Raw genomic sequence first — 6,476 nt, 5'->3', positions numbered from 1 at the left:
GGTCGGTATTAAAGGAGACTCCTCACTCAATCAAGGTGATGGAAATTAGCTTTAGATTGAAGAAGATTCTGGGCCAATAACATCAGAGTTCTTATGGGTGTCGATACATGATAAAATGAGTATCAATGAAAGTTATATAATGGCTAATTTTTAATTTTTTTAAAAACAAACTTTTGGTACTTTTCAGTGGTGAGATTTCAAGTGCGATGGCTAAAACTAGAAGTGTCGTTTTAGGCATATACAGGGTGCTTGACTTAATGCTTGAGCCATTTTGACAGGCTCTAAGGACTGTCATGCCACAGGGGCTGGTGGTGGGTCAGCTGGGCAAGCAGGGGAGCAGGAGACGTGGAAGTTGCACCAATTCTTGTTCCAACCAGAGCATGTCTTGTATGAAATTGTCCTGTCTTAACTGAAAAACATGCACTGATCTAAAATCAGTACGACACAAGAAAAATAGATTAATTTTTCTATTTTAAATAACCTAAAAGTAACTGTGTTATTGCTCTAAGGCAATAGTTAGCATTAATTATTGGTATATATATTAGTATATAAATTGTAATGATATTTATATTACAGTAATAGTAACAGAAAAGAGTCAAATAGCCTGACAGATCCAATAATTTAATGGGGAATCAGTATATAGTTGATCATAAAAAGATCTGGTGAGGGACAGAAGATAGTTAAGAACAGCAGTTTCTGATCCTGGTGATCTGTGGGCAGCCCAGGTTATTCCTCCGGGTACCAAGGAGCACAGAGGGAAAGGTTGGAGCAATGCCCTTTCCATTTAGGTTGTGTTTTTTTCTATTGTGTTTATATATCGTGTTCCCTGTCTATGTCAGGCTGACAGCAAGCAGATAACTGTGGTACTAACAGATTGTTTGTGTGGTTTCTGTTCCTCAGGACCAGTGATTTACAAAGTTTTACCAAAGTTCTGCAAATAGCATAACCAGGAAATACCACCCTGAGAAGTAGAAGTAGTGTATTTATTAGGGAATGCAAATACAAATGTAAATATAAAGGAGAGGGAGAGATGGCCGATAACTAGAGGCTGATCCAGGAGAGAAGGTGGGTGAGGACAGGGCATCCATCTCATGTATGGCAAGAAAAAACTTAAAGCAAGAAACACTGGCATAAACCTAGAAGCTGGCCCTGAAAAAGCAGCCAAGCTAACTGTCTCCATTGGACATATCTAGTCCGACCGGCATGCTGTAGGATGTGGCAGGCCCCAGGTCCCCATGCCTTGGGCAAGCACTTGAGCAAAGGGTTCTGTAGCCCCATACAGACACATGCACCTGGTTTCCTCCTCACAGGGGTGCGGGTGGTACTGGGGAAAGGATCAGTCTGAAGGGGGTCTGGTTCCAACATGAAATGAGATCTATCTCTCTCTGATGTTGCTACATTAGCTGAAGTTTCATCTTGAGACAATATACTGACATTTTGTTCTTGCGTAGCTGCTTGCAGGTTTTCAATTGAATGTTTGACCCTGGCTGAACAGTACACGAGGGAGCTTTTCCCCTCCAGCTTTTATCCATCATGTTGCTTTGCAATGAACGTGTCTGGTGTGTCTGTTGCTAAAAACTGTGGTATCCTTTGGGGGAAGGAATTGGTGTAAAAGTCAGCTGTAGTGCCTGTCACCCAGCGCAAGCTGTACAGGTCTCAAAAACAGGGATGTGCTCTCTGCAGCCTGCAGAGCATGCCCAAATAGTGCCAGGGAACCACTCGTTGCGGATGGGACATAACACCTCTTCAGCAACACCTTGGGTTTAAGGGCTGGATTGTGACTTTGAGAATTTCTTGGGCTTGTTGGCTCAGGCCAGGCTTAAAGGAGCAGCAGGGAGGGTTTGGCTCTGGCAAACAGCTGCTGGCGAGGCAGGTGGGGTAGTCAGCAAGCAACAGGGCAAGAAGTTCTGGTGTGACCATGAGGTGAATGCTCAGCATGGGCAAGGGGAAGCTGTCACTGCTGCTGGTGGCACCAGCAGGCCTTGCCTGGGGGCACATCCCTCTGCTGTATGGATGGCACCGAGAGCACCAGGCAGGTTTTCTGTGTGGGCAACTCACTGCACTGCAGTAACCAGAGGCGATCAAGAGGCAGCTTGACTGCCCACCTCTCCTTGCAGGAAGTGCTGAGGCCTTGTGTTTTTTACTCAAAATGATCCCAAGGTGTGCAGTGCAGGTCTCCCTGCAAGCGGTGATGACATGTAGGCAGTGCACAGTTTAGGAGATTGGTTACAATCCGAATGTGGAGCCATTCCCCTCTCATTTCCACAGGCCTGCCAATCCTAATGTGCAGCCAGTTCTCTCTGATTTCTAAAGGCCTGCCTGCCTCTTGCAAGCCATATCTGACCTCCTGTATGGCTCCTTCACAAAATGTGTGCAAAGGGTTTGGTCCAGGTCCTCAGCCAAAGCCCTGAGCACTGCTCATCTGAGGAGCTGCAGCAGTCTGGGTGCATGGGGAGGTTTGCTGTGCTTAATCTGCAAGGAGATCCCTTCCCTTTCTCACTGCCATCAGCTCTGCTTTTCCATCAGCACCCAACTTTGCATGCAAAAAGTTCATACCGATAACTTAGAAAGACAACATCAATGGCTGGAGTCAGAGCAATAAAAGTGAAGTGCATAGCTGCTGCCAGGCTTCTTTCTCACTCCTTGGTGTTCTGGCTCCAGCATTCAAGCAATAGATTTAAATATAAAACAGATCATTAACGGCTGGCTCAACATCTGCTAATATTATTTTCCTTGCATTGTCTGTGCGTCTTTGTTTATCTCAGTGTGTTACTTTGTTTTTCCCCTTTCATAATAAGGATCATTCCTTTATTTTAAAGCGCCGCATCAATTTTCAATTGCTTGGGCTCTTGGAGCCTCCCACGCTTTGCCCACATGCTTGCACCGCACGAAGAGGTGGAGAAACAAAGCGAATGTGAAGCGTGGGATGATTGTTGCTTCAAAAAACCAGTAATTAAGAATCTGTTAGAAAAATAACAACTGAGTTCAATAAGAGCTTAACTTAGCTGCGTGAGCTGGACAGAGAGAGACTCCTGGGCTGTTTCATAGAAACCAAGCAGCTTGACTCTTCAGGAGTCTTTCAAGTGACATTGAAGTAGATTCATGAAACTCCAGCAAGAGGCATTGTTCTTGTTTCTATTGGAGTTCTTGTTCTTTTTCTTTTAAAGAAATTATAATAACTAGCATTGTAATGAAAATTCAAATACGAAAAGTGAAAACTTTGGTATAAAATGTACCCTTATACTAAGATAGCTGATTTATATCAAGAAAATCCTGGGCAATTCTCAGCTAAGCCCCAAAGCCTGTTGTTATTATACATATCCCTCCACCTCCGTACCACCGTGCAGATGATACAATATGCAAAATCACCAGCTGTTCAGATATTCATGGAGTGCTTAAGCTAAGTGAATTGAGGCTGTGGTGTACATTTTTACCTTGAAATTCATCCATATTTCTTTTGTCCCCTCTCTCCCAACTTCATACCTCTTAAAGTTCATTATATTTATCCTGATGAAAAAGAACTAAAGAGAGAAATTACATCTGTAAATACCTACTGAACATAACTTTCTGTGAAGCAGATGGACTTATAATATGGTATCGTATCACTAGAGCCATCTTCTGCTTAGAGCTGTTCAAGAGGATCTCACTCCTTACCTGCCAGAGACAAGCAAAGAGTGCCTTTCAAATAGTCTTCCCTTCTCTGTTCTTCGAGTAGAAGCAAAAAGCCCCTTTCATCTTTGTAGATCTCAAGATGTCTTTCACTGCATGAGAGGGTTTCTTGTTATCCAGAGTCCTCATCCCTGAAAGAGCACAGATTCTGCACCACTTTTAAGACGCTTGTAGTTCAGGAACTCCAGGTTCAGTTCTTCACTGCTGGTCCGAGGCTGGGAAGCACTGCAGCTCTCTTCATGCCTCTCACCTGGACTTGGGGCAGCAGTCTTGAGGTGCGAGCATGCTTGGAGGCAAGTGTCAGAAGATGACTGTAAAGCATGGCCAAATTCCCTTGCTGTACCATCTCTTCCTTCAAAGGTCTCCATTGTCTGTTTTCATCTTCAGTGCTTGCTGGGATTTTGCTGGGACTGGTACCAATTACTGTACATTTGGCCTAGAAGTCTGTAGAACCCCAGACAATAGGTCTTGACAAAGCCATCTCCCACCAGTTTAATACAGGGACAAACTGTCTCGTGTCACTCAGAGAGCTCTGAGCAGTCCTTCTTTATGGTAACGTGTTGCTAGTGGCTATTGTCTTTTAGGGGCCTAAATTTGCTATACAGGTGAGAGATGACAGTAGTATGTTACTGGTGACTCCATAAGTAAAAACCAAACCAAAACAAATTAGTCCTGCCTCAGCATGACTATTTCCTTTCTGCTACCTCTGTCGTGCTGAGGTTTGGCTTGGGAATGTCACATTTACAAAAGGCTTGATCAATAAAATGTTGTCCCAAGTTTTATAACAGCTGGTAGCCAGTTTATGCCAGAGAGAAGTGCAAGTTATATTATCCAGTGTCTCAGGATGGTTGGGCTGGAGGAGAAATGAACCACTTGCAAAATCCATCCCTGGAGTGACAAAATTTGGAACCATCTCTGGTGCTCACTCATCCTTTGGCTTAAAAAGGTATTGCAAGACCCTCCTTGGTGGTAACTTAAATATTACCTCATTACAGTGAAATGTTAAGACAGATAGTAGTTGCAGTAGCTCAATAATGATAACTCAGTAGTCTGAAAATTTCCTTTGGGTATCTCACACGAAACACTTCAAAAGCTGAGGCACGTCATTCTCAGTATGGAGCAATAATTTGAAATTCTGCAGATCCAGATGCTGGCTTCCCACTGAATTCATTGTAAATCACATGCATTTTTGCTGTCTAAGTCTGGACAAACAGCTCTCACCCAAGGAAACAAGTTATGCTCATGTCTGCATAAACAAACCCCCACACCGAGTTTATTGCACAAGGCAAAAGTCCACTCCTAAACACAGGTGTGGAGATCAGACTGTCAACTTCCCTGCATGGACGCCAGAAGAGGCTATGTTTCGTTGCTATGGAAAGCCAGGATATCTTCACTATGGTCCTTCAACCGTCACCCATCTGGTTGGTGTTTCATGGTTTGCATTCACACAGAAAGCGGTTTTGGGTTGGGGTCACTGTTTTCCTGCAAGCAACATACAGAGCGGCTGGAATGCATTTGGACAGTGTGTGGAAGTGGAAGATAAAGTTCACCCCTCCATAAAGGGAGGGTTGGAGAAGGATCATCAGAAATCAAGTGGATCTCAAGCTGATGGAGCCCCTCACTGACATGAGCAGACCCCATGAAACAGCATCAGAAGCTGAGGTTTCCCATCTGCTCCAGGGCTGGCAGCTGCTTCACTGCATGACAAAACCAAAGACATGACACCATTTTGCTTCTGTGCTTCTTCAATGCTTCTCTAATGTTTTAAATAAACTTTTGACTTCTGTCCAAATCCAGTTAACTGTGAGGAAAACTCAAACTGTCTTGAAAACACATGGAAATAGGTGATAAATACAGTCTGTCTGATATTATACGGTAGTTGAGCTTGTATAAATCATAACTTTTCAATCTTTTATTAAACTAATGGGATTGAGTTTTGGAATACACTTTTTTTTAAAGGTGGCTAATGGTAATTTAGCTATGGTGAAGATCATCCTCCACACCAAATTTGTTCTGGCTCATCACAGCCCAACTTCTCATGTGTCAGCTGTTGATAATTTTTCAGTAACCAACCTGGAATACTACCTGAACTTCTGAAAAAAACAATCTGCTTTCAAAACACGTGAAAGGCTTCAGTGTGCGAATAATGGAGAGCTCCTGGACAAAGAGTTTCAAAGGCCCTAATTCTTTCCACTGCTTTGAACTGTGGTTGTATGTCCCAGATTGCTATTATCCATGCGTCTTCCTGAGTGAGCTTGCATGAAGCAGGTGCCTGTCTGTCAAGCTTTCCTGGCTTTTTGTGAAAGCATCTTTTGTCATTGTAGCAAAGGATTTTAGAGAAAGTTACTGATGTATGAAAAGAAACTTCATTATTTTTGCTACCAGCCAGGTAGATGGGGAAGTTTAAGTCTAAAACCCCATGGAACTTTCCTGAGTATCTGAGCCTAGTATATCTACAGCCATTTCTGAAGGGAGGCAGACACTTGATCTGAGATCTGACTGTTCTCATACACACTTTTTCTCATCTGGGCAGATTCTCTGGGGTTTGGCACCACACTGGTATAGCCACATGTTTCCTGACTGGCTTGGAGTGTGGTCAGATTAAGCTTGAGTCTGCCTGCAAAATGCTGTGTAGACATAGCCTTTGATGTGTTCCTGAGCCAGATGTAGCACTTTCCAGCATAAGGAATGTGGAATAACAAGTTTTATGACATCTGGCAGTGCAAATGCTATCCCAGATTGAGCACTGGTTCCATCCAAAATTATAATCTCTCTTTGCGGGATGCATTTACTTAGGGTCTGTATCT

The sequence above is a fragment of the Strigops habroptila genome, chromosome 1 (assembly GCF_004027225.2).
Source record: "Strigops habroptila isolate Jane chromosome 1, bStrHab1.2.pri, whole genome shotgun sequence".
Lineage (NCBI taxonomy): Eukaryota > Metazoa > Chordata > Aves > Psittaciformes > Psittacidae > Strigops > Strigops habroptila.
This window is presented reverse-complemented; position numbering follows the sequence as displayed.